The sequence below is a fragment of the Mus caroli genome, unplaced genomic scaffold (assembly GCF_978045245.1).
Source record: "Mus caroli unplaced genomic scaffold, Mus_caroli_1 scaffold_3, whole genome shotgun sequence".
Lineage (NCBI taxonomy): Eukaryota > Metazoa > Chordata > Mammalia > Rodentia > Muridae > Mus > Mus caroli.
In genome coordinates, this window is record NW_028227258.1 from 46,629,737 (window position 1) to 46,642,821 (window position 13,085).

Here is a 13,085-nt window from a genome sequence, read left to right on the forward strand (position 1 = left end):
TTAAGGCACTTCTCACAATAGTGATGTGAGTGTTCTAAGTGCTATCATTGAATAGTGTTCATGATTTGAATCTAGTCAAGGGTGAAATTTTCCTGAATGAATATAACAGAAGTTGAAAAAATACCAAGGAACTTGAATTTATGAAGGATCATCTAAGGAATAAGGTGAAAAATATTGAGACAGGCCAGTCATTAGTTGCACATATTTTTAATTCTAGCACTTGGGAGGCAGAGGCAAGTAGCTGGTCTTTAGATGGAGTTCTGGTTTAGCCAGAGCCAGATCCACACAGATTAAACCCTCTCTCCAAAATCAAAGTTTGAGACTATTGAAAATGGCATAATTATGTGTAGATTAATGATACAGCTGAAGATGGGTTACTGTTCTCAGAAGTAGAAGTTAAAAATATAGGAGACACAAGTAGGAATTGAGTACATAAAATTGGGAATATTTCAAATGCGGACACTATTGTGGATGCCGAGAAGTGCATGCTGACAGGAGCATGATATAGCTGTCTCCTGAGAGGCTCTGCCAGAGCCTGACTTATATAGAGATAGATGCTCACAGCCAACCATTGAACTGATTATGGGGTCCCCAATGGAGGAGTTGTAGAAAGGACTGAAGGAGCTATAGGAATTTGCAAGTTCATAGGAAGAACAACAATATTAACCAACCAGAGCTCCCAGGGTCTAAACCACCAACCAAGGAGTACGCCTGTAGGTACCCATGGCTCCAGCTGCATATGTAGCAGAGGATGGCCTTGTTGGGCCTCAGTGGGAGAAGAGGCCTTTGGTCCTATGACCGCTCAATGCCCTAGTGTAGGGGAATGTGAAGGAGGGGAGGCGGGGGTGGGTGGGTGGGGGCATACCCTCATAGAAGAAGGAGGAATGAAGGGAGTTTCTGGGATGGCGGGGGGGGGGGGAGATTGTGAAAGGGGATAATATTTGATATGTAAATAAAATATCCAATAAAAGAGGAAATTGAAAAAAAATGGGATTGGAGTATGGAACATATTATAGTTTTTAAAATAAACTTAATTTTTTCCACATTCTACCGTGGTAATAGGAAACTCAATCTTATGTAATATAATTGTGTTGGGCTTTGTGTTGTGACTTTTGTTTGTTTGAAACAGGTCTTACAGTGGGTATAACATGAGGAAAATTATTTTATTCTGTGCCTCATTTCCCACAATGATAACATTATCTATAGTGTTAATACTACATGTTAGTAAATATTGTAAACATAAACTAGTATGACTTAAATATTTCAGCTATGTTTTTTAACTTACTGGTCTCTTCTCCACGGACATGAGAAAAACCTGAGATTGAATAATTTCTTTAGCTCATATCTCTTAAGCGCCAAGATTGGCTTTGAGTTACACTGGGCTCTCGTGGGGTTTCATGGTAATTGGCATCACTACCAGGGGCCAGATCTAACTGGTTTTTTTTTTTTTTTCTGTTTTTCTTTTTTTTTGTTGTTTGTTTTGTTTGTTTGTTTTGTTTTTGGGTACAGGGTTTCTCTGTATAGCTCTGGCTGTAGACCAGGCTGGTCTTGAACTCAGAAATCCACCTGCCTCTGCCTCCAGAGTGCTGGGATTAAAGGCGTGCACCACTACACCTGGCCTGGCTGTTCTTTCTTGATTCCTCTTGAGGTAGCAGAGAGGGATGAGTGTCAGTTGGGGCAAGACTTCGTCTTGTGAGATATTTAGGGTTGTTGTTTAATAAACGTTTACCTGTCTTAAGTCTAAGTCACTTTGCTGCATTAGCTGACCTGCCTGAGTTCCTATAAGACTAGAAACTGCAGGCTCTGGCATTCAGCAATTTACCATAAAGCAGTAGGGGATTAAGTAAAGTAGCTTTTGTTCTGTCTCAGCAGCAACTCCTAAATTAACTCCCAGCTTGCAAGTTGAAGTCTCAAGAAGAAAAAAGAAAAGTGATTTTAGTCTTTATTTCTAAGTTCTTCAGTTCTCTATAAAGTTTCTATAGAACTTCTCCAAAAAGTTCTCTCTGCTCTCTTCTCCTAATCTTGCTCTTTCATCCTGCTCTGATGTCATAATAATGCCCTTACTCACATTACTCCCAATGCTGTGCCTTTTTTCCCAATGTCTTTACTTCCCTCTAAAAGTTTTCTAAGCTCTTCTCCAAAAAGTTCTTCTCTCTAAAAGGTTCTTCTTGAGTTCCATTTAGAAAGTTCTCCCTCTCTTCATCCTTAGCACTTATACATCTTTCAGAATACATGATCACATAATAAAGAGTTCATCACCCGTTTACACATAATTTTAAATCATAAGTTGAATAAGAAGTTGACAATAGAGAATATTTACATGCATATCGACTAGGAGTAATTATCTGCCTAGACTTTCATCATCTGTCACTAGCTCTATAGTTTTATGGAGAGTTAAAGACCATAACTAAGGTACCATTGAAGTTTTGTATAGATAAAAACGCAGTCAATATTTTATCTTCTGTCCTTGCACCTATACTAAATTATCAGTTCCCTTTTTATGACCTTTGGTTAATTGTTTTTCAACTTCTTAGAATGTGCTCTGAGTTGAAGATGCCTGCTTGCTATCTCAGAAGCAATTAACTCGTGACACTTGAAGACTGGAAGAGTTCTCATTGCAGTTTTGAGTATCAGAGAGGACTTAATAACCTATAATAAAATCTTAAATAATTATCGATATAGAATTAGGGATCTTACAGAATCATTAAGAATTAAATCATCTATTTCTCTATTTAGCATCACTACAAGACAGTACATCTTTTTAGTTATGTAGAGATCTGCTCAAAAGGGTGGGCTAATAACTAGTGACTGTTTAGATAGATAGGTAGATAGATAGATAGATAGATAGATAGATAGATAGATATAGATACATAAATATATATACATATATATATTTCATAGCAGGAAAAGCATATTAGTATCAGGAATCTTTCCTCATAAAATCTTATCCTTGCCTTGAGATGCAAGCTGGTCATAACTTTATAGTCCATGACAGAACCATCTCAGGAAGATCACCTGCTTACCTTCTTGATGTCTTGATGGCCATGTTCTCTTATTGCAATTACTTTGGGGGAACTAATTAGGGTTCTATGAGAAATACTCAATCTTTCCGAGGATGTGTTTCTAGAGACCCAAGCAGCTGCCTACCTTCCACCTCATAAAAGTTTCTGTCATTTTAACTTTGCCATAACAAAGATTAAGTCACTAATATGAGACCTCTTGCAGGGACTTGGTACTGGATAAGGAACTGAGAGTTCTACATCTGGATGAGCAGACAGCAAGAAGTTTGAGTGAACCATAGCCTGGCATGAGCATATGAGACTTCAAAGCCCACCCCAAAGACATGCTCCTTTTAGCAAGGCCATACCTATTCCAAGAAAAACAGGTCCTGATTTTTCAAATAATACCACTCCATATGAGTGGGCCATTTTTCGTTCATGGCACTAGTCTATTCTTGTGTTTATATGTAGCCCAGTGTCAAAGAAAAATTTGAGCCTTTTCCTCCAGTCTAGGGTTCCTTTCCATTATGCTCTGTCATCCTGCTAATGTTCATTATCATTGTCTAAGAACCCAAAATAGAAGTTATTACTGAGTAGAAGTGCTGATAATGTCATTTGAATCTGTAGGAAAAGCCTTATCAGCTAATTGGATATACTCAACTGCTTTAAACAGTCCCTTTTTACTAAAAGAATTAGAATTGACTGGGTGGATGTCAGATAGTGACCACAGAGGTGAAATTTTCGGTTAAATACATGAGGATGTTCTGTAAAGGAAAAATGGCATTACGAAATCGAGAGAAAACTAGGTAGTAGGTGCCTAAAAGATATCTTACCTTGGTGTACAATTTATAAAGCTCAATTGCATATACTTTTCTCTTTATACCACATGTGGTCAGATATGTGATGTCTGATCTGTGAGAATTAAAGTTTAAGGAAATGTCATCTCCACAAGATTTTTATAATTTTATAATCTTGATTAAGTAAATCATACAGATAAACCTTGAACAGATTTTATGCCATTTGTGAATTGTATATAGGCTTGTGATTAGAATTTTTAATTTTTTTTATTGGAAATTTTCTATATTTACATTTCAAATGTTATCCCCTTTCCCAGTCCCTTCCACCATGGACACCCCTATCCCATCTCCCCTACCCCTGTTCTTTGAGGGTATTCCCCCACCCACCCACACCTGCCTCCCAGCCCTAGCAGTCCCATACACTGGGGCATGGAGCCTTCACACGACCAAGGGCCACTCCTCTCATTGTTGCCTGACAAGGCCATCCTCTGCAACATATGCAGCTGGAGCCATCGGTCCCTCCACGTGTACACTTTGGTTGGTGGTTTAGTCCCTGGGACTTGATAATGTTTTTCTTCCTATGGGGTTGCAAACACCTTCAGCTCCTTCAGTCCTTTCTCTTAATTCCTTCATTGGGGAACCCATGCTCAGGAAATGGTTACCTGCAGGCATACACCTCTATACTTGTCAGGCTCTGGCAGAACTGCTGTCAGCAAGCACTTGTTGACATCCACAACAATGTCTGGGTTTGGTGACTGTATATAGGATGGATCCCCAGGTGGTACAGTCTCTGTGAGGTGCCTCTCCTTCAGTCTCTGCTCCACACTTTGCCTCCATATTTGCTCCAATGAGTATTTTTTTTTTTCCCTCTTCTATGAAGGACCAAAGAATCCACACTTTGGTCTTCCTTCTTCTTGAGCTTCATGTGGTCTGTGAATTGTATCTTGGGTATTCCGAGCTTTTGGGCTAATCTCCACTTGTAAGTGAGTAAATACCATATGTGTTCTTTTGTGACTGGGTTACTTCAATCAGAATATTTTCTAGTTCCATTCACCTGGTAATTTCATAAAATCATTGTTTTTAATAGCTGAATAAATGTACCACATTTTCTGTATTCTTTCTTCTGTTGAAAGACATCTGGGTTGTTTCCAGTTTCTGGCTATTTTAAATAAGGCTGCTATGAACATAGTGGAGCATGTGTCCTTCTTACCGGTTGGGACATCTTCTTGGTATATGCCCAGGAGTGGTATACCTGGGTCCTCAGATAATACTATGTCCAATTTTCTGAGGAACTGCCAGACTGATTTCCAGAGTGGTTGTACCAGTTTATAATCCCACCAACAATGGATGAGTGTTCCTCTTTCTCCACATCCTCACCAGCATCTGCTGTCACCTGAGTTTTTGGTCTTAGCCATTCTGACTGGTATGAGGTAGAATCTCAGGGTTGTTTTGATTTGCACTTCCCTGATGAGTAAGGATTTTGAACATTTCTTTAGGAGCTTCTCAGTCATTCAGGTTTCCTCAGTTGAGAATTCTTTGTTTAGCTCTGTACCCCATTTGTTAATAGGGTTCTTTGATTCTCTGGAGTCTTAAGTTCTTGAGTTCTTTGTATATATTGCATATTAGCCCTGAATCAAATGTAGGATTGATAAAGGTCTTTTCCCAGTCCATGGGTTGTCATTTTGTCCTATTGACAGTGACCTTTGCCTTACAGAGGTTTTGCAATTTTATGAGGTCTCATATGTCTATTGTTGACCTTAGGGCATAAGCCCTTGGTGTTCTGTTCAGAAAAATTTCCCCTGTGCCCATGTGTTAAAGGATCTTCTCCACTTTCTCTTCTATTAGTTTCAGTATATCTTGTTTTTTGTGGATGTTCTTGATGACTTGGACTTGATCTTTATACAAGGAGATAAGAATGGATCAATTTGCATTCTTCTTCATGCTGACCACCAGTGGAACCAGCCCCATTAGTTGAAAATGCTGTCTTTCTTCCACTGGATGGTTTTAGCTCCCTTGACAAAGATCAAGTGACCATAGGTGTGTGGGTTCATTTCTGGGTCTTCAGTTCTATTCCATTGGTCTACTTGCCTGTGTGTGTTCCAGTACCATGCAGTTATTTATCACTATTGCTCTGGAGTACAGCTTGAGGTCAGGGATGGTGATTCCACCAGAAGTTCTATTCTGGGATTTTTGTTATTCCAAATGAATTTGCAAATTGCTCTTGCTAACTCTATGAAAAATTGAGTTGGGATTTTGATGGGGATTGCATTGAATCTGTAGATTGCTTTTGGCAAGATGGCCATTTTTACTATATTAATCCTGCCAATCCATGAGTATGGGAGATCTTTCCATCTTCTTAGGTCTTCTTCAATTTCCTTCTTTCGAGACTTGACATTCTTGTCATAGAGGTCTTTCACTTGCTTGGTTAGAGTCACATCAAGTTATTTTATATTATTTGTTACTATTGTAAAAGGTGTTGTTTCCCTAAATTCTTTCTCAGACTGTTTATTCTTTGAGTTGAGGAAGGCTACTGATTTGTTTGGGTTAATTTTATATCCAGCCACTTTGCTGAAGTTGTTTATCAGGTTTAGGAGTTCTCTGTGGGAATTTTTGGGATCATTTAAATATTCTATCATATTATCTGCAAATAGTGACATTTTGATTCCTTCTTTTCCAATTTGTATCCCTCTGACCTTTTGTTTTCTAATTGTTCTTGCTAGAACTTTGAGTACTGTATTGAATAGGTAGGGAGAGAGGGGGAAGCCTTTGTCTAGTCCTTGATTTTAGTGGGATTGCTTCATGTTTCTCTCCATTTAGTTTGATGTTGGCTAGTGGTTTGCTGTATATTTCTTTTACTATGTTTAGGTATGGGCCTTGAATGCCTGATATTTCCAAGTCTTTTACCATGAAGGGGTATTGAATTTTGTCAGATGCTTTCTCAGCATCTAATGAGATGATCATGTGGGTTTTTCCCCCCTTTGAGTTTGTTTATATAGTGGATTACATGGATGGATTTCTGTATATTGAACCATCCCTGCATCCCTGGGATGAAATGTATGTGATCATGATGCATGATTGTTTTGATGTGTTCTTGGATTCAGTTTGCCAGAATTTTATTGAGTATTTTTGTATTGATATTCATAAGGAAAATTTGTCTGAAGTTCTCTTTATTTGTTGGGTCTTTGTGTGGTTTAGATATAAGCATAATTTTAACTTCATAGAACGAATTGAGTAGTGTTCCTTCTCTTTCTATTTTGTGGAATAGTTTGAAGAGTATTGATATTAGGTGTTCTTTGAAGGTCTGATAGAATTCTTCACTAAAACCATCTGGTCCTGGGCTCCTTTTGTTTGAAGACTATTAATGACTGCTGCTATTTCTTTAGGGGTTATGGGACTTGTCTTAGTTAGGGTTTTACTGCTGTGAACAGACACCATGACCAAGGCAAGTCTTATAAAAAACAAACAAACAAACAAACAAACAAAAAAACCCAACATTTAATTGGGGCTAGCTTACAGGTTCAGAGGTTCAGTCCATTATCATCAAGGTGGGAGCTTGGCAGCATGCAGGTTTTCATAGTGCAGGCAGAGCTGAGAGTTCTATGTCTTCATCCAAAGGCTGCTAGTGGAAGACTGACTTCCAGGCAACTGGGGTGAGAGTCTTAAGCCCACAACCACAGTGACACACCTATTCCAACTAGGCCACACCTCCAGATGGTGCAACTCCCTGGTCCAAGGATATACAAACCATCACAGGACTGTTAGATGGTTTATCTGATCCTTATTTAATTTTGGTACCTGGTATGTGTCTAGAAAATTGTCCATTTCATCCAAACTTTACAGTTGTATTCAGTATAGGCTTTTGTAGTAGGATCTGATGATTTTTTGAATTTTCTCAGTTTCCGTTATGTCTCCCTTTTTGTTTCTGATTTTATTAATTTGGTTACTTTCTGTATGCCCTCTGGTTTGTCTGGCTAAGGGTTTATCTATCTTGTTGATTTTCTCAAAGAACCAGCTCCCGGTTTTGTGGTGGAAAGGCAGGCTTATCATTGATTTTTATTTCTATAAGCCCACTTGAGGATATTTGTTGTTATTATCATTATACATAGGATCATTTTGCCTATATCTGCAAATGGTAAGGTAATTTTTAACATTCTTTACTCTTGTTTTTCCTACTTCTCTGAATCTTGATTTATACAGTAGTGTGTACATGACACCAATCCAGTACTACTGTTTAGCAGAAATGTTCACATAAGTTTATAAACATCTGTTATGTTACTACTCTTGCTATGTATTATGTAACATACATTATAACTGTTCAAGTTTTTGTGTGTTAGAAAATTTACAAATTAATTTCATATATATTACAGAAAATGCATATTCTGGGAAATTGATACCCACTTTATGGTCAAGAAAAATAAGCATGAAGTATTTTACCAAAAAAGGAAAAAAAAAAAAAAGGTCACACTATTATTGGTCTAATGTTCCCCAAATACAAAGCTTCAGACAAGATTTTGTAGTGACCCAAAACTTACAAGGATTTTATTAGCTTGGATTTGCTTTCTTTTACAAAATATCTGTCTTAAGAAAATTATCAAATCTTTCAAGAAAATTATCAAATATTAGGGAGAGGTACTTTACTATTACAAGATGAATAGCTAGCCAATGATGATTTTTTTTTTTCATCATTTTATTTGTTTCCATTTCAAATTGGCCCCTTTCTTGGTCTTCCCTCCATGAGCCTCCCACCCCAAACCCCTTCCCTTGACCTCTAAGAGGGTGATCCCCCACCCACTCCCACCTCACCACTCTATAGTTCCCTTACACTGGGGCATCAAGCCTTTACAGGACCAAGCATATCCCCCCCCCCAACTTAGGCCAAACCAGGCAGTCCTCAACTACATATGTATTGGGAGGAGGGGGGACATTGACCAGTTCATGTATGCTCTTTGGTTGATGGCTTAGTCTCTGGGAGCTGTGACAGGTCCAGTTAGTTGATACTATTGTTCTTATGAGGTTGCAATCCCCTTCAGCTTCTTCAGTCCTTACCCTAACTCTTCCATAGGGGTCTCCGAGCTTAGTCCAATGGTTGGCTGTAATTATCTGCATTGTTTAGGCATTGTTTTAGAGTAAAAGGATGGATGAAATAAATAAGGATAGAAGGCAAGTAGATGTTGCTATCCAATATTCTGACAAAATGACTTTAAATTAAAATTAATCAGAAAAGATTAAAGAGGGACACTTCATTCTGATCAAGGGACTAGTTACTTGAGAAGACACTACTTTCCTAAAGATACATACACCAAACTCTGGGGAACCCAATTTAAAAAAAAAAGGGGGGGGGGGAAGAAGGCTGGATTTAAGGACACATTAAAATAAACTAACCAATAGTACATGATTAAAATTCTCTACTTTCTCCTAGCTAAGTCATGTAAAAAAAAAACAAAAAACAAAAAAAAAAAACAAAAAAGCATTTCACAAAGTGAAATCAAATGAACATACCTACAAAATAGTCTACCCAAACCCCACAGAATAGACATATTGAAATTCCTTGTATCTCCTCTGACCAAAGTACAAATAAATTTACAGCAAAGAAATCTTCAGTAAATATACTCGTGGAGATTAAACAATTCATTACTGAATGATGAATATAGAAAGAATCAAGAAAGAAAAGATTTCCTAGAACTAAGTGTCTGAAAACAGCAGAACTTCAGGGACACATTAAAAGCAGCCTCATGAAGGAAATGTATAGCTCCATGTGTCTACATTAAGAACATTGGGACCATGTTACCTAATGGGAAAGGTGTCTGACTTCCAGATAGAAGAAAGAAGAACATACACATATAACTTAATGATGGAATTAAAACCTGGAATAAGAAGAATAACCCAAATCCAAATTTAGTTGTTGGCAAGAAATACTAAAAGAGCAGATATTTAAGAAATTGAAACAAGACTACAGAAAACCAATGAACTTTTTAGATCCAGTTCTTTGAGGAGGTAAACAAGATGGACAGCCCCTTGGCACAATTAACCAAAAGAAAGAAGACACTAATTGGTCAGAAAAGAATAATGAATTATTATACCAAACACCAAAGAAATCTAGCATATTTTAAGGGAATGTTTTAAAAACTTGTTTCTTTTAAGCAGGGTGGCGGGGGAGGAGATAGATGAGTTTCTAAATTTAGTGACATCATCAAAATTAGTAACTGAGATGAAGTTAACAACCTATACATATTTATAATAAATGAGATTGAAATAGTAATAAATAGCCTTCCAGCTAAAACTATCCAAGGCCAGATGGATTCACAGCAGAATTCTACCAGACTTTCAAGGAAAACCCATAGCCATTCTTTGTAAACTGTACAAAAACCAGAAAGAGCACTCTGAAATCCCTAAAATGCCATTATCACTTTTAATACCAGGGGACTGGACTAAAACTGCTCAACAAAATACATGCAAACAGAATACACATATACATCAAAAAGTTTATACATTATAACCAAGTTGGTTTTATCCTTTCAATATAGAAATGAAAAAATATATACTCAAATGTACTAAACTATGTAAATGAGCTTAAGACAAAAATCAGATAATCATAAACACAGAAAAAGAATTTGACAAAACCAATAGGCTTTCATGTTAAGAGTTTTAGAAAATACTCCAACAAAAGAAGTTCTATATGAAAATCCCACAACCAACATCATCCTAAAAGAAAAAGCTTGAAGCAATCCCACTGAAGTTAGAAACCAAACCAAAGACTATCCCTGCTCCCTTTCAGTACTGGGTTATTACTATCTAAAGCACTAAGGAATGTGAAGAAAATTAAATAAGTACAAATATGGAAAAAAGAAATTGTTGTTTGTAGAAGACATGATACTATACAGTAATGATTCCCCAAATTCTGTTCAAAAGCTTCCAGAAAAGATAAATTCAGCAATGTGACAGGATACAGAATTAGCTTGAACAAATCAATAGCTTTTGTGTACCCCACCAACAAACAGGAGATTGTGTACATACTTCTACTCACAGAAGCCTCAAAGAAAATAAGAATAGACCTAACCAAAGAAGTAAAGAACCTCTATAATGAAAATTTCAAGTATGTGAAGGTGGAGAGAAAGACACTAACTAACAAATGGAAAGACACACTAAATGTATGAGTTAGTAGACTTAATATTTTGAAAATAACTATTTTACAAACATTAAATTTAACCAGGACAATTGCCATTTTCTTTCATGAGCATACAAAAAAGTACTCTTAAGATTCATTTGGGAACACAAAATAGATAAGATAGCCAAAAGAATACTGAACAAAACCAAAAAGTCTGTGGGGATTACCATTCCAAATTTTAATACATTTTATAGAGCTATAGGAATAAAAATAATATACTGGCACAAAACAGTGTAGATGAGTCGGACAAAATTGAACACACAAACATGAGTCCACATAACTTCAGCCATTTAATATTTATAAGCCTGAGTAAAGGAAGGATCTTCAACAAATGATGCTCAGAAAACTGGATGTCTAGATAAAGAATCAAATTAGATCCATATTTGTTACCTTGCATAAAATTTGATTTAGCATGGGCTAAATACCTAAATCAAATCTGAAAACTGAGTACTCTTCATGATATAGGTGTAAAAAAGGACTTTCTAAACAGTACTCCCATCTGGCTTAGAATTAAGGCCAACAATTGACTAATGGAACTTCAAAAAAAATTTTTTTAAATATGCACATACAGCTAAAACCAAATAATCTACTAGGTGAAGCAAAAGTCAACAGAATTGGAGACAATCTTTACCACATACACATCAAAAATTAATATCCAGAATATAAAAATAACTCAAAGTAATAATCAAATGACTTATTAAAAATGGGCTTGAGACTGTACAGAGAGTTCTCAAAAGAAAAACAGTTCAAGAACTACCAAAAAAACTGTTCATCAGTACTTACAATAATATAAAACCAAAACTCTGATATTTCACGTTAACCCAGTTAATGTAGCAAAGATCAATAAATCAGCTATGGATGTGCCAGAAAACTTTGCCAGCAAGGTTAGGGCAGTATGTGGTTTATCTCCGAATTCAAACTGAGGCAGGGTTTCCAAAGACCGATATCTTTGTTACAACTAATATGAGAACAGCTAATCTTGCTTCTGCAGCTGTGGTCATCATGACTTCTAGTCAGTCTTCTCAGATGGGGAAGGGCCACCATGTGGTATTTAACTATTGAACTTGTTTAAGTTGGCAGGGAAAGGGAAAATTCCTCAAGTAGTAGGGGGGTGGAGAGAAAAGCTTCTGCAAACAGCTTTGGTGCCCATTAGCCAAGCTAAAAGCTGTATTTCTTCAGAGCAGTCACTATGAAAAGCAGTAAGGAATTATCAAAAAGCCCAAAACTATTGTAGTATATGACCTAACTATACTACTACTTGGGTTTTTGGGTACATGCCCAAAACATGACATCATATTCCAAAAGGCTCACCTACTCATGGTCATTGCTGCTGTATCCAAAATAGCTAAATTTCTTTCAATAAGGAATGGATAATGAAAATGTGATTCATATACACTATGGGACACTATTAAGTTATAAGAAAAATGAAATAATGTATTTTGCAGGTAGATGTATGAAATCAGAAAAGATCACATTGTGTGAGATAATCCAGACCCAGAAAGACATGTCACATGTTCTGTCTCTTTGGAGTCGTCTAGCTCCAAATCATTACAAGTAAATACATATACTGGAGCAACTGCAGAACCAGAAAGTGAGACTAGTGCCAGGGTAGGTAGTTGTGGGTTCAATAGAGAGGAAACACAGGATATAAATGCTGATTGGATAAGTGGCTCTAATTAGGGAGGGGGAAGGGAGACAGGAATAGGGAAGAGGGTAACACAACAACAGGAATATCTGAAAAAGTCACATGGAAACATACTATTGGCTATACTTTTTAAAAAGCCCTCTAATGTATGCAAGTCTGTGTATAAATATACATAGAGTTTAAATGAAAATTTCTCTCTTGTGCTAATAACAATGCTCCCTCCAAAACCAAGGACTGATGTTTTGTTTTGTTTTGAAATGAAACTGTGAGACTGACTCCCATAGGCTCACATGTTTGAATGAGTGGTTTTCAGAACCATTTAGGAGGCATTGCCTTGCTGAAGTAGGTGTTTCTCTCTCTCTCTCTCTCTCTCTCTCTCTCTCTCTCTCTCTCTCTCTCTCTCTCTCTCTCTCTCTCTCTCTCTCTCTCCCTCTCTCCCCTCCCCTCCCCTCTTCTCCCCTGTCCCTCCCTTCTCTCTC